Raw genomic sequence first — 23772 nt, forward strand, 5'->3', positions numbered from 1 at the left:
TCAGTTTGAGGGTTCTATATGGCTGAAAATACCCCAAAGTGACACCCTTCTAAAAACTGCACCCCTCAAGGTGCTCAAAACCACATTCAAGAAGTTTATTAACCCTTCAGGTGTTTCACAGCAGCAAAAGCAACATGGAAGTAAAAAATGAACATTTAACTTTTTAGTCACAAAAATGATATTTTAGCAACAATTTTTTTATTTTCCCAAGGGTAAAAGGAGAAACTGGACCACGAACGTTGTTGTCCAATTTGTCCTGAGTACGCTGATACCTCATATGTGGGGGTAAACCACTGTTTGGGCGCACGGCAGGGCTCGGAAGGGAAGGAGCGCCATTTGACTTTTTGAATGAAAAATTGACTCCAATCTTTAGCGGACCCCATGTCGCGTTTGGAGAGCCCCTGTGTGCCTAAACATTGGAGCTCCCCCACAAGTGACCCCATTTTGGAAACTAGACCCCCCAAGGAACTTATCTAGAAGCATAGTGAGCACTTTAAACCCTCAGGCGCTTCACAAATTGATCCGTAAAAATGAAAAAGTACTTTTTTTCACACAAAATTTCTTTTAGCCTCAATTTTTTCATTTTCACATGGGCAACAGGATAAAATGGATCCTAAAATTTGTTGGGCAATTTCTCCTGAGTACGCCGATACCTCATATGTGGGGGTAAACCACTGTTTGGGTGCACGGCAAGGCTCGGAAGGGAAGGCGCGCCATTTGACTTTTTGAATGGAAAATTAGCTCCAATCGTTAGCGGACACCATGTCGCGTTTGGAGAGCCCCTGTGTGCCTAAACATTGGAGCTCCCCTACAAGTGACCCCATTTTGGAAACTAGACCCCCCAAGGAACTTATCTAGATGCATAGTGAGCACTTAAAACCCCCAGGTGCTTCACAGAAGTTTATAACGCAGAGCCGTGAAAATAAAAAATAATTTTTCTTTCCTCAAAAATGATTTTTAGCCTGGAATTTTTTATTTTCCCAAGGGTAATAGGAGAAATTGGACCCCAAATGTTGTTGTCCAGTTTGTCCTGAGTACGATGATACCCCATACGTGGGGGTAAACCACTGTTTTGGCACACGTCGGGGTTCGGAAGGGAAGTAGTGACGTTTTGAAATGCAGACTTTGATGGAATGGTCTGCGGGCATCATGTTACGTTTGCAGAGCCCCTGATGTGCCTAAACAGTAGAAACACCCCACAAGTGACCCCATTTTGGAAACTAGACCCCCCAAGGAACTTATCTAGATGTGTGGTGAGCACGTTCAACCCCCAAGTGCTTCACAGCAGTTTACAACGCAGAGCCGTGAAAATAAAAAATCATTTTTTTTTCCTCAAAAAAGATGTTTTAGCAAGCAATTTTTTATTTTCACAAGGGTAACAGGAGAAATTGGACCCCAATATTTGTTGCCCAGTTTGTTGTGAGTACGCTGATACCCCATATGTGGGGGTAAACCACTGTTTGGGCACACGTTAGGGCTCGGAAGGGAAGTAGTGACATTTGAAATGCAGACTTTGATGGAATGGTCTGCGGGCGTCACGTTGCATTTGCAGAGCCCCTGATGTGCCTTAACAGTAGAAACACCCCACAAGTGACCCCATTTTGGAAACTAGACCCCCCAGGGAACTTATCTAGATGTGTGGTGAGCACTTTCAACCCCCAAGTGCTTCACAGAAGTTTATAACGCAGAGCCGTGAAAATAAAAAATAATTGTTCTTTCCTCAAAAATTATGTTTTAGCAAGTAATTTTTTATTTTCGCAAGGGTAACAGGAGAAATTGGACTCCAATAGTTGTTGCCCAGTTTGTCCTGAGTACGCTGGTACCCCATATGTGGGGGTAAACCACTGTGCGCACGTCGGGGCTTGGAAGGGAGGGAGCACCATTTGACTTTTTGAACGCAAGATTGGCTGGAATCAATGGTGGCGCCATGTTGCGTTTGGAGACCCATGATGTGCCTAAACAGTGGAAACCCCTCAATTCTAACTTCAACACTAACCCCAACACACCCCTAACCCTAATCCCAACTGTAGCCATAACCCTAATCACAACCCTAACCCCAACCCTAACCCCAACACACCCGTAACCCTAATCCCAACCCTAACCCTAATCCTAACCCTAATCCTAATCCCAACACTAACCCTAATCCCAACCCTAACCACAACTGTAACCCCAACACACCCCTAACCCTATCCGTAACCCTAACCACAAGCCTAATCTTAACCCTATTTCCAACCCTAGCCCTAATTCCAACCCTAACTCTAATTCCAACCCTAACCCTAAGGCTATGTGCCCACGTTGCGGATTCGTGTGAGATTTTTCCGCACAATTTTTGAAAAATCCGCAGGTAAAAGGCACTGCGTTTTACCTGCGGATTTACAGCGGATTTCCAGTGTTTTTTTGTGCGGATTTCACCTGCGGATTCCTATTGAGGAACAGGTGTAAAACGCTGCGGATTCCGCACAAAATTGACATGCTGCGGAAAATACAACGCAGCGTTTCCACACGGTATTTTCCGCACCATGGGCACAGCGGATTTGGTTTTCCATAGGTGTACATGGTACTGTAAACCTGATGCAAAACTGCTACGAATTCGCAGCGGCCAATCCGCTGCGGATCCGCGGCCAATCCGCTGCGGATCCGCAGCCAAATCCGCACTGTGTGCACATGCCCTAACCCTACACCTAACCCTAGTTCTAACCCTAACCCTAGTGGCGGGCGCACTGCGCATGCGCCCGCCATTTTGGAAGATGGCGGCGCCCATGGAGAAGACGGACGGACACCGGGAGGCCCGGTAAGTATGAGGGGGGGGATCTGAGCATGGGGGGTGGATCAGAGGACAGGGGGGTGGCATCGGAGCACGGGGGGAGCGGGCAGGAGGACGGGGGAGCAGACAGGACGACGGAGTGGAGCGGAGCACCGGACGGAGGACCGGGGAGATCGGTGGTGGTGGGGGGGGGGTACATAAGTGTTTCCAGCCATGGCCGATGATATTGCAGCATCGGCCATGACTGGATTGTAATATTTCACCAGTTTTTTAGGTGAAATATTACAAATCGCTCTGATTGGCAATTTCACTTTCAACAGCCAATCAGAGCGATCGTAGCCATGGGGGGTGAAGCCACCCCCCCTGGGCTGAAGTACCACTCCCCCTGTCCCTGCAGATCGGGTGAAATTGCAATTAACCCTTTCACCCGATCTGCAGGGACGCGATCATTCCATGACGCCACATAGGCGTAATGGGTCGGATTGGCACCGACTTTCATGACGCCTACGTGGCGTCAAAGGTCGGGAAGGGGTTAAACTAATGTCGGATGAACCCATCGATATCGGCAGGCCCAAACCACAGTCTAAGGTGTAGAACAATTCTCCACCAGCAGATAATATCAGGGGAGATATGGAGCCAGCATATCTGATTACATTTACAGATCCTTTTAATCTCCAGGAGATAAGCTGCCAGCAAGGTCTGGCAGCGGCTTTCTCATAAAGAATACAGGAGCACTCAGCATAGAGCGTAGTCCTGGGTATGGGAGAGTCGGGCGACATAACAGTTGGATGAACGATCAGTTCTGACAGTCATCTAATGTGTATGGGGCCCCTTACATTACCAGTTCCTTGCTAAAACCTGTACGATTCATGTTATATTCAATGTTTTTAAATTATTTGGATAATTTTCAGGGAATTTGTTTTTGTCATAAACCCGATGCAGAATACTGTTCACAGTAAAAAAAAAAAAAAAAAAAGTGAGAGTGATTTATATTGAGAAGGTCAGGATGGGGGGATTATAGGAAAAAGGGCAAATAGAAATAGAGAGAAGGGGGCAAGAGAAAGAAAAGGGTTGGGAGAGAGATAGATAGAAACAGAGAAAAGAGGGATTTAAGGAAGAAAGGGAAAGAGGGATAGCGATCGGGAAAGGGGAGGTAAGTGATTGAAACAGAAGAGAGAGAAGAGCGAAACCAACAGAGAGAAAGATTTAGATAGATCTACAGAGAGAGGGGAGATGATAGAGATGTGGGTGGAGAGAAAGGAAGGGGAGGGATAAGCGATAGTAAGAGAAAAAGGGGTAAGAGACATACTAAAAGTGGTGGTGGGGAGTAGCTAAAGATACACTACCGTTCCAAATTTTGGGGTCACCAGACAATTTTGTGTTTTCCATGAAAACTCATACTTTTATTAATCAAATGAGTTGACAAATGAATTTAATATCTAGTCCAGACATTGACAAGGTTCAAAAAAAGATTTTTATTTGAAATAATAATTTTCTCCTTCAAACTTTGCTGTCCTCAAAGAATGCTCCCTTTGCAGAAATTACAGCATTGCAGACCTTTGGCATTCTAGCAGTTAATTTGCAGTCTGGAGAAATTTCACCCATGCTTCCAGAAGCCCCTCCCACAAGTTGGTTTGGCTTGATGGGCATTTTTTGCGTACCATACGGTCAAGCTGCTCCCACAACAGCTCAATGGGGTTGAGATCTGGTGACTGCGCTGGCCACTCCATTACAGATAGAAAACCAGCTGCCTGCTTCTTCCCTAAATAGTTCTTGCATAATTTGGAGGTGTGCTTTGGGTCATTGTCCTGTTGTAGGATGAAATTGGCTCCAATCAAGCGCTGTCCATAGGGTATGGCATGGCATTGCAAAATGGAGTGATAGCCTTCCTTATTCAAAATCCCTTTTACCTTGTACAAATCTCCCACTTTACCAGCACCAAAGCAACCCCAGACCATCACATTACCTCCACCATGCTTGACAGATGGCGACAGACACTCCTACAGCATCTTTTCAGTTGTTCTGCAGCTCACAAATGTTCTTCTGTGTGATCCAAACACCTCAAACTTGGATTCGTCTGTCCATAACACTTTTTTCCAATCTTCCTCTGTCCAATGTCTGTGTTCTTTTGCCCATATTAATCTTTTCCTTTTATTAGCCAGTCTCAGGCATGGATTTTTCTTTGCCACTCTGCCCTGAAGGCCAGCATCCTGGAGTCACCTCTTCACTGTAGATGTTGACACTGGCGCTTTGCATGTACTATTTAATGAAACTGCCAGTTGAGGACCTGTGAGGCGTCGATTTCTCAAACTACGAACTCTAATGTACTTGTCTTGTTGCTCAGTTGTGCAGTGGGGCCTCCCACTTCTCTTTCTACTCTGGTTAGAGCCTGTTTGTGCTCTCCTCTGAAGGGAGTAATACACACCATTGTAGGAAATCTTCAGTTTCTAGGCAATTTCTCGCATGGAATAGCCTTCCATTTCTAAGAACAAGAATAGACTGTCGAGTTATTTTTTTCTGGCCATTTTGAGAGTTTAATGGAACCACCAAAAGTAATGCTCCAGATTCTCAACTAGCTCAAAGGATGGTCAGGTTTATAGCTTCTCTAAACAGCCAAACTAGCTAAACTATTTCAGCTGTGCTAATATATTTGCACAAGGGTTTTCAAGGGTATTCTAACTATCCATTAGCCGCCTTACACAGTTAGCAAACACAAAGTACCATAAGAACACTGAAGTGATGGTTGTTGGAAATGGGCCTCTATACACCTATGAACATATTGCATTACAAACCAGAGCTTTGCAGCTAGAATAGTCATTTTCCACACTAACAATGTATAGAGTATTTCTGATTCATTTAATGTAAGCTTCATTGGAAAAAACTGTGCTTTTCTTTAAAAAATAAGGACATTTCTAAGTGACCCTAAAATTTTCCACAGTAGTGTAGATAACCCCCCCAAAAATATGAACTTTCCACACTTGGAACAAAATGTCACCCTGACATGATGGATCGGTAAACCACTATGCTTTGGACTTTTGGAGCACTGCATTCATCTTTTTTTTAGGATGTAACGAGGTTTAGTTTTGCCTGGTAGGATTTGCACCAGTTGATAATTTTTTGCCTTGCTAATTATGCACTTATATTCTGCTATTTAGATAAAGAAAGGGGGAGAAAGATAGAGAAAAGCAGAGGGAAGTATAGAGAGATAGGGAAAAGGAGTGGTGAGAGAGAAATGGAGTGACAGAGGAGGAGCTAACTAACAAATTCAAAGTTACCATAATTCCTTCTGACACTGGCAATGTACTGTGATAAACAAAAGCTGCATAACATAAAATAAAGCAACCTTTTCAATAAAACCCTATTGCAAACATGCCTTTCAGCCAAAAATACATACATTCAAGTAAAATTAAAAAATTACCCCAAAGTTGTCCCCAATATACTGTAATTAAATAGGACCTCATGAGGTTTCTGTGTAAATCTCTGAAATAAGTGATTCAGGTGGAACCCCTGGCAAAACATTCCCCATAATGAGGTAGACAGAGACACATGGATGCCATCTGGCCTGTGATCTGGTGGTTTGTCTTTTTCGGCAAGCATAAAAGTGTGGTTGGCCACAGTTTTGTGCACTTATGAAAAGATGGACACCACTGAACAGAGGCCAAACGCAGTCCAGAGTAACTGATTTATTATAGTGAATGGATCCCTCGGGGGTTTCATCTGAATCACGTCACTTGGAGATTTAGATGAAAACCCCAAAGTAAGTGGTCCATGTAGAGCACCAGACAACTGTGATTTCAAACATTATGTAAAATGTTCCCAATAAAAGGTTTAACTGAATACACAAAATAAAGCAAATCCACACTCAGATCTGTCATCTGTTAACAGAAATATAGGGGCTTCCATGTTGCTGGTAGTACAATGTTATGACCCCAATGGCAGAGGGTCTCAGAAATAATTACTAAGTCTGCAAACACAAAAAACCAGCTCATAGGGCAGTGGTAACTGAGCTGACCATATATCTAATCCTAGCACCACAAATAGCAGCAGCCGGGGAACGTGCCTATGTTGGTTCTAGACGTCTCGCGCCAGCCGGAGAACTAACTAACCCTAGAAGGGAAAAGAAAGACCTTTCTTGCCTCCAGAGAAAAGACCCCAAAAGTTGGATACAAGCCCCCAACAAATAATAACGGTGAGGTAAGAGGAAAAGACAAACGTAAGAATGATCTAGGTATTTAGCAAAGAGAGGCCCACTAGCTAATAGCAGAATATAGTAAGATGACTTATATGGTCAGCAAAAACCCTATCAAAATATCCACGCTGGATATTCAAGAACCCCCGAACTGTCTAACGGCCCGGGGGGAGAACACCAGCCCCCTAGAGCTTCCAGCAAGGTCAGGAATCACATTTAGTACAAGCTGGACAAAAATGAGAGCAAGCAAATAACCAAAAAACAAAGAAGCAGGACTTAGCTTAATTTTGCACGAACCCGGACCAGCAGACAGGAGCAAACAGAAAGGATCTGATTACAACGATGCCAGGCACTGGACTAAGGATCCAGGAAGCTTATATAGCAACTCCCCTGGACTAACGACCCAGGTGGGTGCCAAACTGAGGAAAGACAATCCCAGAGTCATATCACTAGTAACCACAAGAGGGAGCCAAAAAGTCTAATTCACAACAGTACCCCCCCCCTTAAGGAGGGGTCACCGAACCCTCACCAAGACCACCAGGGCGATCAGGATGAGCAGCGTGAAAGGCACGAACTAAATCGGCCGCATGCACATCAGAGGCAACCACCCAGGAATTATCCTCCTGACCATAGCCCTTCCACTTGACCAGATACTGAAGCCTCCGTCTGGAGAGACGAGAATCCAAGATCTTCTCCACCACGTACTCCAACTCGCCCTCAACCAACACCGGAGCAGGAGGCTCAACAGAAGGAACCACAGGTACAACGTACCGCCGCAACAAAGACCTATGGAACACGTTGTGAATGGCAAACGACACCGGAAGATCCAAGCGAAAGGACACAGGATTAAGGATTTCCAATATCTTGTAAGGACCGATGAAGCGAGGCTTAAATTTAGGAGAGGAGACCTTCATCGGAACAAATCGAGAAGACAGCCATACCAAATCCCCAACACGAAGTCGGGGACCCACACCGCGGCGGCGGTTGGCAAAACGCTGAGCCTTCTCCTGTGACAACTTTAAGTTGTCCACCACATGATTCCAGATCTGCTGCAACCTATCCACCACAGAATCTACCCCAGGACAGTCAGAAGGCTCCACATGTCCCGAGGAAAAACGAGGGTGGAAACCAGAGTTGCAGAAAAATGGTAAAACCAAAGTAGCGGAACTAGCCCGATTATTAAGGGCAAACTCAGCCAACGGCAAGAAGGTCACCCAATCATCCTGATCTGCCGAAACAAAACACCTCAAATAAGCCTCCAGAGTCTGATTAGTTCGCTCCGTTTGTCCATTAGTCTGAGGATGAAAGGCAGACGAAAACGACAAATCAATGCCCATCCTAGCACAAAAGGATCGCCAGAACCTGGAAACAAACTGGGATCCTCTGTCAGACACAATATTCTCAGGAATGCCATGTAAACGAACCACATTCTGAAAGAACACAGGAACCAGATCGGAAGAGGAAGGCAGCTTAGGCAAAGGCACCAAATGGACCATTTTAGAAAAGCGATCACACACCACCCAGATGACAGACATGCCCTGAGACACCGGGAGATCTGAAATGAAATCCATGGAAATGTGTGTCCAAGGCCTCTTCGGGACAGGCAAGGGCAAGAGCAACCCGCTGGCACGAGAACAGCAAGGCTTAGCTCGAGCACAAGTCCCACAGGACTGCACAAATGACCGCACATCCCGTGACAAGGAAGGCCACCAAAAGGACCTAGCCACCAGATCTCTGGTGCCAAAAATTCCCGGATGCCCTGCCAACACCGAGGAATGAACCTCGGAAATGACTCTGCTGGTCCACTTATCAGGAACAAACAGTCTGTCAGGTGGACAAGAGTCAGGTCTACCAGCCTGAAATCTCTGCAACACACGTCGCAAATCGGGAGAAATGGCCGACAAGATAACTCCCTCTTTAAGAATACCAACTGGTTCTGCGACTCCAGGAGAGTCAGGCACAAAGCTCCTTGAAAGAGCATCAGCCTTCACATTCTTTGAACCTGGTAAATACGAGACCACAAAGTCAAAACGGGAGAAAAACAATGACCAGCGGGCCTGTCTAGGATTCAGGCGTTTAGCAGACTCGAGATACATCAAATTTTTGTGATCAGTCAAGACCACCACACGATGCTTAGCACCCTCGAGCCAATGACGCCACTCCTCAAATGCCCACTTCATGGCCAGCAACTCCCGATTGCCAACATCATAATTCCGCTCAGCAGGCGAAAACTTCCTAGAGAAGAAAGCACATGGTCTCATTACCGAGCAACCAGGGCCTCTCTGCGACAAAACGGCCCCTGCCCCAATCTCAGAAGCATCCACTTCGACCTGAAAGGGAAGTGAGACATCAGGCTGGCACAAAACAGGCGCCGAAGTAAACCGGCGCTTCAACTCTTGGAACGCCTCCACGGCTGCAGGAGCCCAGTTAGCAACATCAGAACCTTTCTTGGTCATATTCGTCAAAGGTTTAACAACGCTAGAAAAATTAGCGATAAAACGACGGTAGAAGTTAGCAAAAGCCAAGAACTTCTGAAGACTCTTAACTGACGTGGGTTGAGTCCAATCATGAATAGCTCGGACCTTGACTGGGTCCATCTCCACAGCAGAAGGGGAAAAAATAAACCCCAAAAAGGGAACCTTCTGTACTCCAAAGAGACACTTTGAGCCCTTAACAAACAAAGCATTCTCACGCAAAACCTGAAACACCATCCTGACCTGCTCCACATGTGAGTCCCAATCTTCAGAGAAAACCAGAATATCATCCAGATAAACAATCATAAATTTATCCAGATACTTCCGGAAAATATCATGCATAAAGGACTGAAACACTGAGGGAGCATTAGAGAGCCCAAAAGGCATCACCAAGTACTCAAAATGACCTTCGGGCGTATTAAATGCTGTCTTCCATTCATCTCCTTGCTTAATGCGCACAAGGTTGTACGCACCACGAAGATCTATCTTGGTGAACCACTTGGCACCTTTAATCCGGGCAAACAAGTCCGACAACAGAGGCAAAGGATACTGAAATTTAACAGTGATTTTATTCAGAAGCCGATAGTCAATGCAAGGTCTCAAAGATCCATACTTCTTGGCCACAAAAAAGAATCCCGCACCAAGAGGGGAAGAGGATGGACGGATATGCCCCTTCTCCAGAGACGCCTTGATATACGAACGCATTGCGGCATGCTCAGGTACAGACAGATTAAATAGTCTTCCCTTAGGAAATTTACTACCTGGAATCAAATTTATGGCGCAGTCACAGTCCCTATGAGGAGGCAGAGCACTGGACCTGGACTCGCTGAATACATCCTGATAATCAGACAAATACTCAGGAACTTCCGAAGGAGTAGAGGAAGCAATAGACACCGGCGGGGAATCAGCATGAATTCCCTGACAGCCCCAACTTGACACAGACATTGCCTTCCAATCCAAGACTGGATTGTGGGTCTGTAACCATGGCAGACCCAAAACGACCAAATCATGCATTTTATGCAGAACAAGAAAACGAATCACCTCCCGATGTTCAGGAGTCATGCACATGGTTACCTGCGTCCAAAACTGCGGTTTATTTTCCGCCAATGGCGTAGCATCAATACCTCTAAGAGGAATAGGATTTACCAACGGTTCAAGAACAAAACCACAGCGCTTGGCAAATGACAGATCCATAAGACTCAGGGCAGCACCTGAATCCACAAACGCCATAACAGGGTAAGAAGACAATGAGCAAATTAAAGTCACAGACAAAATAAATTTAGGTTGCAAATTACCAATGGCGACAGGACTAACAACCCTTGTAAGGCGTTTAGAGCATGCTGATATAACATGTGTAGAATCACCACAGTAAAAACACAACCCATTCTGACGTCTATGATTTTTCCGCTCATTTCTAGTCTGAATTCTATCACATTGCATTAAATCAGGTGTTTGTTCAGACAACACCACCAGAGGATTAGCGGTTTTGCGCTCCCGCAAACGCCGGTCAATTTGAATAGCCAGCGCCATGGAATCATTCAGACTTGTAGGAATGGGGAAACCCACCATCACATTCTTAATGGCTTCAGAAAGGCCATTTCTGAAATTTGCGGCCAGAGCACACTCATTCCACTGAGTAAGCACGGACCATTTCCGAAATTTTTGGCAATACACTTCAGCTTCATCCTGGCCCTGAGAAATAGCCAGCAAGGCTTTTTCTGCCTGAACTTCAAGATTGGGTTCCTCGTAAAGCAATCCGAGCGCCAGAAAAAACGCATCAATATTTGCCAATGCCGGATCTCCTGGCGCTAGCGAGAAAGCCCAATCCTGAGGGTCGCCCCGTAAAAAAGAGATAACAATTTTAACTTGCTGAGCTGAATCTCCAGATGAACGTGGTCTCAGAGATAGAAACAATTTACAATTATTCCTGAAATTCCTAAACTTAAATCGGTCTCCAGAAAACAGTTCAGGAATAGGTATTTTAGGTTCAGACATTGGACTACTGGTAACAAAATCTTGTATGCCCTGCACACGAGCAGCAAGCTGGTCTACACTTGTAATCAAGGTCTGGACATTCATGTCTGCAGCAAGCACAAGCCACTCAGAGGTAAAGGGGAGGAAGAGAGGAAAAAAAAAAAAAAAAAAACTCAGAATTTCCTTTCTTATAATCCCACTTCAGCAATGCATTAAACATTCAATGTTGGCCTGGCATACTGTTATGACCCCAATGGCAGAGGGTCTCAGAAATAATTCCTAAGTCTGCAAACACAAAAAACCAGCTCATAGGGCAGTGGTAACTGAGCTGACCATATATCTAATCCTAGCACCACAAATAGCAGCAGCCGGGGAACGTGCCTACGTTGGTTCTAGACGTCTCGCGCCAGCCGGAGAACTAACTAACCCTAGAAGGGAAAAGAAAGACCTTTCTTGCCTCCAGAGAAAAGACCCCAAAAGTTGGATACAAGCCCCCAACAAATAATAACGGTGAGGTAAGAGGAAAAGACAAACGTAAGAATGAGCTAGGTATTTAGCAAAGAGAGGCCCACTAGCTAATAGCAGAATATAGTAAGATGACTTATATGGTCAGCAAAAACCCTATCAAAATATCCACGCTGGATATTCAAGAACCCCCGAACCGTCTAACGGCCCGGGGGGAGAACACCAGCCCCCTAGAGCTTCCAGCAAGGTCAGGAATCACATTTAGTACAAGCTGGACAAAAATGAGAGCAAGCAAATAACCAAAAAACAAAGAAGCAGGACTTAGCTTAATTTTGCACGAACCCGGACCAGCAGACAGGAGCAAACAGAAAGGATCTGATTACAACGATGCCAGGCACTGGACTAAGGATCCAGGAAGCTTATATAGCAACTCCCCTGGACTAACGACCCAGGTGGGTGCCAAACTGAGGAAAGACAATCCCAGAGTCATATCACTAGTAACCACAAGAGGGAGCCAAAAAGTCTAATTCACAACAGTACAAAGGCTATCAAAAGTACTATGATTCCTCGCCCCCCCCCCAAAAAAAAAACACTAATTTTGCACTCCCAAACCAAATGCCTCCTCCCTTCTGAGCCTCACAGTGCACCTAAACCACCTGTAGTGTACACGTTTGACATTTCTGTAGCGATGAGAGCCCGCCTAATTTACGGATGCATGTCTCCAGAAGCACGAGCCTGGCAAAACGTACTTGGCACTACAATGTACAGGCACTAAACGAAACACAACAAGAAAAAGGAGTAAATAAGTCCAAAAAATCATAGTAAAAATGACAACTTTATTACAAAAATACATAACAAAAATAATAATAATAATAATAATTTTATTTATATAGCGCCAACATATTCCGCAGCGCTTTACAACTTATAGAGGGGACTTATACAGACAACAGACATTACAGCATAACAGAAATCACAGTTCAAAACAGATACCAGGAGGAATGAGGGCCCTGCTGCTCGCAAGCTTACAATCTATGAGGAAAAGGGGAGACACAAGAGGTGGATGGTAACAATTGCTTTAGTTATTTGGACCAGCCATAGTGTAAGGCTCGGGTGTTCATGTAAAGCTGCATGAACCAGTTAACTGCCTAAGTATGTAACAGTACAGACACAGAGGCTATTAACTGCATAAAGTGTATGAGAACATGATGGAGGAACGTGATTATGTTGTTGTTTTTTATTAATAGGCCACACAGGGATAATTAGGTTAATGCGTTGAGGCGGTAGGCCAATCTGAACAAATGAGTTTTTAGTGCACGCTTAAAACTGTGGGGATTGGGGATTAATCGTATTAACCTAGGTAGTGCATTCCAAAGAATCGGCGCCGCACGTGTAAAGTCTTGGAGACGGGAGTGGGAGGTTCTGATTATTGAGGATGCTAACCTGAGGTCATTAGCAGAGCGGAGGGCACGGGTAGGTTGGTAGACTGAGACCAGAGAGGAGATGTAGGGTGGTGCTGAGCCATGGAGTGCTTTGTGGATGAGGGTAGTAGTTTTGTACTGGATTCTGGATTGGATGGGTAGCCAGTGTAATGACTGGCACAAGGTAGAGGCATCGGTGTAACGGTTGGCGAGGAATATGATCCTGGCAGCAGCATTCAGGACAGATTGGAGCGGGGAGAGTCTGGTAAAAGGTAGGCCAATTAGTAGAGAGTTACAATAGTCCAGACGAGAATGAATAAGTGAGACAGTAAGAGTTTTTGCAGAGTCGAAAGTAAGAAAAGGGCGAATTCTGGAAATGTTTTTGAGATGCAGATAAGAAGAGCGAGCCAGTGATCGGATGTGGGGGGTGAATGAAAGCTCGGAATCAAGGATGACTCCAAGGCAGCGGGCATGTTGCTTTGGAGTAATGGTGGAACCGCACACAGAGATGGCAATGTCGGGCAAAGGTAGGTTTGTAGAGGGAGAGAACACGAGGAGTTCAGTTTTTGACAGGTTCAGTTTCAGATAGAGGGAGGACATGATGTTAGAGACAGCGGTAAGACAATCACTGGTGTTTTCTAAAAAGGTCGGCGTGATAACAGGAGAAGAGGTATATAATTGGGTGTCGTCAGCATAGAGATGGTACTGGAAACCAAATCTACTGATTGTTTGTCCAATAGGGGCAGTATACAAAGAGAAGAGGAGGGGGCCTAGGACTGATCCTTGAGGAACCCCAACAGTAAGGGGAAGGTGAGAGGAGGAGGAACCAGCAAAACAAACAGTGAAGGATCGGCCAGAGAGATAGGAGGAGAACCAAGAGAGAACGGTGTCCTTGAGGCCGATGGAGCGGAGCATAGTGAGGAGGAGCTGATGATCCACAGTGTCGAATGCTGCGGAGAGATCCAAGAGAATTAGCATGGAATAGTGACCATTAGATTTAGCTGTTAGTAGGTCATTAGAGACTTTAGTGAGGGCAGTTTCAGTAGAGTGTAAAGAGCGGAAACCAGATTGAAGAGGGTCGAGAAGAGAATTATCTGAGAGATAGCGGGTAAGACGGGAGTGGACCAGGCGTTCCAGGAGTTTAGAGATGAAGGGAAGATTAGAGACAGGTCTATAATTAGCGGCACAATTTTGATCGAGGGAGGGCTTTTTAAGTAGTGGATGTATGATGGCATGCTTAAATGAGGAGGGAAAAATACCGGAAGTGAGGGAAAGGTTGAATATTTTTGTTAGGTGAGAGGTGACAGCCGGGGAAAGGGACTGGAGGAGATGCGACGGAATGGGGTCGCTGGTGCAAGTGGTCGGGCGAGAAGATGCAAGGAGCCTGCTTACTTCTTCTTCTGTAACTGGTTCAAAGTCAGAGAGTGAACTAGATGCAGTGGGGGAGGGAGGACAGTGCTTGGTATGAAGAGATTGGGAAATGATTTCCTGTCGAATGTGGTCAATTTTTTCTTTGAAGTAATTGGCCAGATCGTCAGCGTGGAGATCTGTGGTTGGGGCCTGCTCTCTTGGGTTGAGTAGGGACCGGAAAGTGTCAAAGAGACGTTTAGGGTTATTGGACAGCGAGGTGATGAGGGTGTTGAAATAGGTTTGTTTGGAGAGGTGAAGGGCAGAGTTGTATGTTTTTAACATGAACTTATAATGGATGAAATCTTCGGGCAGATTAGATTTTCTCCACAGACGTTCGGCGCACCTGGAGCACCGCTGCAGGAAACGTGTTTGCAGCGTGTGCCACGGTTGTCGCCGTCTGTGCCGAGTTGTTCTATGTATAGGAGGTGCAGCTTCTTCCAGGGCACTTTGCAGGGTTTCATTGTAATGCTTCAGAGCAGAATCAGGACAAGAGATGGAGGAGATTGGGGCCAATGAAGACTGCAAGTTCTTCATAAGTTTCTGGGTGTTAATGGCCTGTATGTTTCTATAAGTGTGGAAAGTGGGGATGACCTGAGCGGGATGGCAGTTCTTGATAGAGAATGAAAGAAGGTTGTGGTCAGAGAGCGGGAGAGGGGAGTTTGTGAAATCATCCAGTGAGCAAAGCCGGGAGAAGACCAAATCAAGGGAGTTTCCATCATCATGTGTTGGAGAGTTAGTATGCTGCGAGAGGCCGAAAGAGGAGGTTAGAGATAAAAGGTGAGAAGCAGATGGGGAGAGGGGAGAAGCAATTGGGATATTGAAATCACCCATGATGAGGGTGGGGGTGTCATAAGAGAGAAAGTGTGGAAGCCAGGTGGCAAAATGATCCAGGAACTGGTGAGAGGGGCCGGGAGGACGATACACCACCGCCACTCGCATGGAGAAGGGGACGTAGAATCTGACAGCATGGACCTCAAAGGAAGGGAATACAAGTGAGGGTACTTGGGGGATAACTTGGAAGGTACATTTGGGTGAAAGGAGCAGACCAACGCCTCCACCTGCTCTGTTGTCTGATCTTGGGGTATGAGAAAAGTGTAGTCCACCAAATGAGAGAGCAGCAGCAGCGGTGGTGTCTGACTGCTGGATCCAGGTTTCAGTAAGAGCCAGGAGATTAAGAGAGTTAGAAAGGAAGAAGTCATGAATGAAGGAGAGTTTATTACACACAGAGCGAGAATTCCAAAGAGCACAATTGAAAGAGACAGAAGGCATGCATGGAATATTAATAAGGTTAGAGGGGTTTCTGGGTGTAGCAGTTGGGAGGTTTGACTGGCTATAACATGGGGGGCCGGGGTTCGGAGAGATGTCTCCAGCAACTAGGAGAAGGAGGATAGAAAGAGTGAGCAGATGGTTAAGTGATTTGTGAGAGCGTCTCTTGTGTTGGATGGTGGGACTGAATGGATCTGTACTGTTGAGCAATGTGAACAGAGCATGAGTGCTATACATAGGAGAGGCCAGGACAGAGGGGCCAATATGGATGGAGTGTAAAGAGTTGATGCAAGGGCGGTGATTGTGTGTGAAAGCAGCAGCCATGATATAGATTATACAAATACATATGGTGAGTATTTGCTGTGTGCCAACTGAATAGGGAATAGATTTTGATTGTCTTACCTGTCTCCTGCCCTGTCTATCTGCCATGTTATAACTGCTGAATACTTAGAAAAAAAAGTACTTTGAAAAAAAAAAAATGTACACGAATAATAGTGCACGAATGCCCCCTGCATGAATGCTTCCCCAAGCTATATCTACATTTATAGGTGGCCAGCTCTTAGATCTCACTTTTTTTTTTTTTTTTTGGTCTTCCCCCCTCTCGTTACCAATCAATCTAACTCAATTGAGACAGCAGGGCACAATAAATGTAGTGATCAGATAAACAAATGTCCAGGTCTACATGGATCATAAACCCCTTTGAAAAACAGTTATGCGAACTCTTGGCATAAGGACAAGCAGAAGAGAATTAAATATCTAGAAACAAAAACAATTGCATAACAAGCTGGCTAACAAATATAGATATAAGCAGGAATCAATGCCGAAGGTAGAAGGACTCTGATACCATTCAAGCTTGCTTGCTGTCAGGGAATGGAGCAATAGACATGCAGGATATTTCAGTTCAAAGAATGAATGATATGTTACCATTCAAGCTTGCTTGCTGTCAGGGAATGGAGCAATAGACATGCAGGATATTTCAGTTCAAAGAATGAATGATATGTTACCATTCAAGCTTGCTTGCTGTCAGGGAATGGAGCAATAGACATGCAGGATATTTCAGTTCAAAGAATGAATGATATGTTACCATTCAAGCTTGCTTGCTGTCAGGGAATGGAGCAATAGACATGCAGGATATTTCAGTTCAAAGAATGAATGATATGTTACCATTCAAGCTTGCTTGCTGTCAGGGAATGGAGCAATAGACATGCAGGATATTTCAGTTCAAAGAATGAATGATACACCAAAAACAAAAAAAAAAAGATAAATATTAAAATTGTGCACCCATACAGGAAGTAGAAACAGAAAGAAACTGTAGGTAGACGGATGTGAATGGGAGATACTAAGTAAATCCGGAGGCAGGCATGCTGCTAGCAATTAGGCTATTGCCAATACAACCTATAGAGGACAGGATGGTTCCCAGCCAATATACAGGTGCCAAAAGACCGTACCCCATACGGAACCTATCTGAACAAGTAAAAGCCTATGCATGCTTACCCATAATGTGACCGGATAGTTCTCCCACTCGTCACCAGGAGCCCCCTGACGCGCGTTTCGCCGCCAAGCTTTTTCAAAAGGGGCCACATACTAGATTTGCGCTTCATGATTTCTTGTTTAAATGTACAGGCACTAGAATAGCAGAGTTGCAATTTTCACTCAGCAACATCCACTGCTGCTTGTTTCTGGAAAACACCCATGGAGTCAAAATCATTACTACAGTTTTGGATAGATTCACAAAGGAGTATCATTTCCAAAATGGGGTCACTTGAGGAGGGATTCTGCTCTTCTTGACCTTAGGGGCTCTGTATATGGAATGTGAAAACTATTGTAGAAAAATCTGTGCTCCAGGAGGCAAACAGCACTCCGTCCCTCCAGATTCTCTCCGTATGGCTAAGCAGTACTGTACAGACACATATGGGGCATTTCCATGTTCAGCAGAAATTGCGTAACAAATTTTGGTGACATTTTTGCCCATTTCCCCTTGTGAAAATGTAAAATCAGGACTAAAACAACATTTTTGTGGTACAAATGTGATTATTTTTTCTTCACTGCCCATTGGTATAAAATTCTGTGACACACCCGTGGTGTCAACCTGATCACTGCACCCCTAGATGAATTCAATGAGAGTTGTAGTTTCTAAAATGCTGTCACTTCTGCAGGACTTCAGCTCTTTTGGCACTTCAGGGGTCAGGGGCGGACACGGACAGCTTGGGGCCCCTGTGCAAGAAATGTGTCTGGGCCCCTCAACTTCTATGGCGACAAAGCTACATCGTATATATATATATATATATATACACTCACTGGCCACTTTATTAGGTACACCATGCTAGTAACGGGTTGGACCCCCTTTTGCCTTCAGAACTGCCTCAATTCTTCGTGGCATAGATTCAACAAGGTGCTGGAAGCATTCCTCAGAGATTTTGGTCCATATTGACATGATGGCATCACACAGTTGCCGCAGATTTGTCGGCTGCACATCCCTGATGCGAATCTCCCGTTCCACCACATCCCAAAGATGCTCCACTGGATTGAGATCTGGTGACTGAGGAGGCCATTTGAGTACAGTGAACTCATTGTCATGTTCAAGAAACCAATCTGAGATGATTTTAGCTTTATGACATGGCGCATTATCCTGCTGAAAGTAGCCATCAGATGTTGGGTACATTGTGGTCATAAAGGGATGGACATGGTCAGCAACAATACTCAGGTAGGCTGTGGCGTTGCAACGATGCTCAATTGGTACCAAGGGGCCCAAAGAGTGCCAAGAAAATATTCCCCACACCATGACACCACCACCACCAGCCTGAACCGTTGATACAAGGCAGGATGGATCCATGCTTTCATGTTGTTTACGCCAAATTCTGACCCTACCATCCGAATGTCGCAGCAGAAATCGAGACTCATCAGACCAAGCAACGTTTTTCCAATCTTCTACTGTCCAATTTTGATGAGCTTGTACAAATTGTAGCCTCAGTTTCCTGTTCTTAGCTGAAAGGAGTGGTACCTGGTGTGGTCTTCTGCTGCTGTAGCCCATCTGCCTGAAAGTTCGACGCACTGTGCGTTCAGAGATGCTCTTAGGCCTACCTTGGTTGTAACGGGTGGCGATTTGAGTCACTGTTGCCTTTCTATCAGCTCGAACCAGTCTGCCCATTCTCCTCTGACCTCTGGCATCAACAAGGCATTTCCGCCCACAGAACTGCCGCTCACTGGATTTTTTTTCTTTTTCGGACCATTCTCTGTAAACCCTAGAGATGGTTGTGCGTGAAAATCCCAGTAGATCAGCAGTTTCTGAAATACTCAGACCAGCCCTTCTGGCACCAGCAACCATGCCACGTTCAAAGGCACTCAAATCACCTTTCTTCCCCATACTGATGCTCGGTTTGAACTGCAGGAGATTGTCTTGACCATGTCTACATGCCTAAATGCACTGAGTTGCCGCCATGTGATTGGCTGATTAGAAATTAAGTGTTAACAAGAAGTTGGACAGGTGTACCTAATAAAGTGGCCAGTGAGTGTATATATATATATATATACATATACACAGTATATATATATATATATATATATATATATATATATATATATATATATATATATATATATATATATATATATATATATAGATAGCCACACGCAAACATATATTACAGTCTTCTTGATTGTTTATTGCCGTCCCTTATTATACAGTGCCCTCTCTTGTTATGTACAGCACCGTCCCTTACATATAGGATTATATAGAGCCCTGTTTTTTATTACATACCGTCCTGTCTTGCTAGCTCTATAATGCAATGATGGCTGATAGAGCATGGGAAAGCTACCTTTCTAATGGAGGAGCTGATGGAGTGATCGTCTGGTCACCGGCTCCTCCATCAGCAGTCATTTTATATCCAAAAAGAGAGGGGACTATGTAATAAAAGAGGGAGCTGTGAATAACAAGAATACACTATGTAAGAGACAGCACTGTACATAACAGCAGAAAAAGCTATATAATCAGGGACAGCATCATAAAAAGTGACTACACTATATACTGGGGGATGGCACTATACATAATAAGCAAGTACACTATACTAAGGGACTGTGCTATATATAAGTGAGTACACTATATACTAATGGGCTGGGTACATAATAAGCGATAATAACATCTTCCTCCACTTCCCCCTGTTCCTAAATTCATTATAAATCCCCTTTCCTCCCATCTCAATCCCAGTCACCCCTCATTGTCCTGCTCCCCCCACATCCCATTATTGTCCTCTTCCCCACCACCCCCATCATTGCTTTCTCCCCCACCACCCCATCATTGCCCATTCCACCACCCCAATCATTGCCCATTCTACCACCTCAACCATTTCCTCCTCCCCACCACCCCCATTATTGCTCTTTCCACCATGATTGTCCTTTCCACTACCACCCTCATCATTGCTCTTTCCACCACGTCCATCATTTCCTCCTCCACCACCCCCATTATTGCCCTTTCCACCACGACCATCATTGTCCTTTCCACCACCACTATCATTGCCTTTTCCCCACCATCTGTGAAATACTGTATATGCAGAAAGGACATTCTGTTAAAGGGATCCAGATGTTAAATGCATGCGGCCCAGGGGCAGCATGAGTCAGACACTGTATGATTGCAACCTGGAAGCTATACCTTGAAATGCTGCGATATTTGAGAGTAAAACTGCTTTAAAAAGCCAGCCAGAAACTACTTTCTTGGCTGATTGGTCTGATGTGCTCCCTTGCCGGCTATTCCCAGCGCTGATCACTTTAACTGACAGTTCTTTCGCTATGATTTCTCCATAGGTAGAGATTTGGCTTTTAACTGGCACGGGAGGGGGGCTAGCAGAGAGGCCGGCCAGTGACTTCCTCGGACTATTCGCATAGTTCCCAGCTGGCTTTTTGGACTATGTTTGCTCATAAAAGCTGCAGCATTCCAGAGTAATAAATACTTGGCTGCAATCGCTCAGCCAGTGTTTGATTCCTGCCGTTCATGGTTTGTACAGGATGAATCTGACGACAAGATTTCTTTATCATATGTTTTATTAATGATATAGGTATGTCCACTAGTACATGGGATAAGATGATGCATCGACTTCATTTCAGTTTTTAAATAAAGTGAGGTGTCAGGTTATATCTAATAAAATGTGAATAAATCTCCAAGATTCTATCCCAATAAGAAGTAGGTGTAATATAATAATATTAGCAAATACCTCCAATTAGAAATATAGTTCTTCTGTTTTGCTACGTTGTTTACCCCATGTGCAGGGCATTGCAGTAGCTTAGATATCTATGGTTACAATTACTCATATAATACCAGTTAGTTAGTGTTTAGTGGGCATAACCATGGATACCTAATCTACTGCAATGCCCTGCACATGGGGTAAGCTACATAGAGAATCAGAAAAAATATATTATATTCTACTGATATTATACGGAATACATATTAGGATAGGATGTTGGAGATTGGAATACCCCTTTAAGTTACCATCAGTCAAACATTTGTTTCTCTAATATATACGAACACTCAGCTGGCCTAGGAACGTACGGGCTTCCAATAGGAGTGGGGAGTTAAGGTACCGTCACATTAAGCAACGCTGCAGCGATATAGACAACGATGCCGATCGCTGCAGCGTCGCTGTTTCGTCGCTGTGTGGTCGCTGGAGAGCTGTCACACGAACGGCTCTCCAGCGACCAACGATGCCGAGGTCCCCGGGTAACCAGGGTAAACATCGGCAGGGCCGCGCTTAGTAACCCGATGTTTACCCTGGTTACCATTGTAAATGTAAACCAGTACATACTTACATTCCGGTGTCTGTCCCCCGGCCTCAGCTTCCCTGCACTGTCTCAGCGCCGGCCGGCCGTAAAGCAGAGCGGTGACGTCACTGCTGTGCTTTACGGCCGGCCGGCGCTCACAGTCAGTGCGGGAAGCTGACAGCGAGGGGACAGACACCGGAATGTAAGTATGTACTGTTTGTTTTTTTTACATTTACAATGGTAACCAGGGTAAACATCGGGTTACTAAGCGCGGCCCTGCGCTTAGTAACCTGATGTTTACCCTGTACCACATAAGTAAATGTGTATGCACAAACTTGGGATCACCACACAGTAATTAGAAAAAATATACACAATCTTTATTTAGAAACAGTCCACAAAAAACAATTTAAAAACATTTAAAAACCCACACCATCGTAGTGGGGTACTGAGTCCATAACAATAATTGACAAATGTCACAAAATAATTGTAAAACACACCACAGCCTAATATTTGATATAATATCAGTGCACATAAACAGATCACATATATCGACCCATATACAAGGTTGCATTGACAATCACACTGTGTACCAGTGTGATTGGCTGATATAAAAGAGCCTGCCAAAAAAACCTAATTTCCTAGCTATAAACCCTCATAGGGAAATAGAGGGGAAGAAAGGAGGGCAATGGAACAAAAGTCCCAAATACTAGAGATATATGAAAATACCAAAAATGCCCTATACCTACTTCAACCCTTCAATAAAGGCTCTTACCCAGCTTTCCGGGGTGAAATGCCCTGCAACCCTGTGCTGTGCAGTTTATCCGATCAGAGGGGCTGTGTGGATACAAAGACCCACGCGTATCGACGCTGCCTGCGTCTTCCTCAAGGTCAGTATGCTCCCAAGTGGTATGTTTCTGGGTTTAAATAAAAAGAATAAGCAGTATAACTCCTACCAGGTGTGCAGAGCGATGGTGGTGTGAGTTCCTCCTCTCGGCGTCTCCCAGATCACACTGCGCAGGTGCTAGGAAATTCCCTCAGCTCCTGACACAGACCTAGTGCGCATGTGTGGGTTGCCATTATGATAGTTCCCATGGAGCTGGTAAGTTTCACTTTTGCCCTCAGGTACGGTGTCCTGTTTAGTTCAATCTGGGCTGTCGTGCTGAGCAGCAGTGAATGATTCACACCACACAGAAAAGTATACCAACTTCACAAACAGGCGCTCCTCACACTCACCCTGGCCAGGGTACACACCAACCACAAAGATCCTCACACTCAGGTAATCATTCATGTTGGGGGCACATCCTGTCGGACTATCCAAGGGATTTAGTCAATGGCCCATAAACTATATTTGATAGGTAAGAAGTCTGCACACGTGGCACAGTAATTATTATGCCTAACCAAAACTGACAGACAGCCTGTTGCTAGTGGGATGCTATGCACCTATACACATGGCTATGTTATAGAAGTACCTTCACAATTAAATATATGTTATTATAAGTATCATGAGTGGAATCATCATAAGAACAAAGATAATAAACATATCCACACATCATTAAAGAACACCTTGTCCAAATGATATGGTCCATGTGTCCTTATTGGTGCTTAGAAAGAAGAAGTCATTTTCAGGGCACATACTGGGAAAGAATATCCGCACGGAAATTTGACTATATAAATGAATTTTTGCTGTCCAGGAGATGAAGCCCCTGCGGTTTCCGACCATTCCATTAGAAGCTAGAGTCCTTATTTTTTGGGGGGGGGATCCAGTCTTTCCTATATAACGGTAGAGCTACATCATATGAGTAGCAACCCAAGTTCTTCGGGCTACCTAAAATAGAAAAGGCATGCTCAAATGGGGTGACAAAAATCATAAACAGCCCGGAGGCAATGCGAGCTAAGCCAGCGTCCTGTAGGTGATGCTATACACAGTTGTATTCCTGGCAAACCCAAAAAGAACATAGTTCTTTTTGGGTTTGCCAGGAATACAACTGTGTATAGCATCACCTACAGGACGCTGGCTTAGCTCGCATTGCCTCCGGGCTGTTTATGATTTTTGTCACCCCATTT

General features: G+C 44.8%; 1 protein-coding gene across 3 annotated transcripts in view; it reads right to left on the reverse strand.

Annotated features, from left to right (window-relative positions):
- The window catches only part of FOCAD (focadhesin), a 426882-nt gene that overhangs the window by 102209 nt on the left and 300901 nt on the right, over positions 1-23772 (reverse strand). The window lies entirely within an intron of this gene.

This window comes from Ranitomeya variabilis, chromosome 1 (assembly GCF_051348905.1).
Source record: "Ranitomeya variabilis isolate aRanVar5 chromosome 1, aRanVar5.hap1, whole genome shotgun sequence".
Classification (NCBI taxonomy): Eukaryota; Metazoa; Chordata; class Amphibia; order Anura; family Dendrobatidae; genus Ranitomeya; species Ranitomeya variabilis.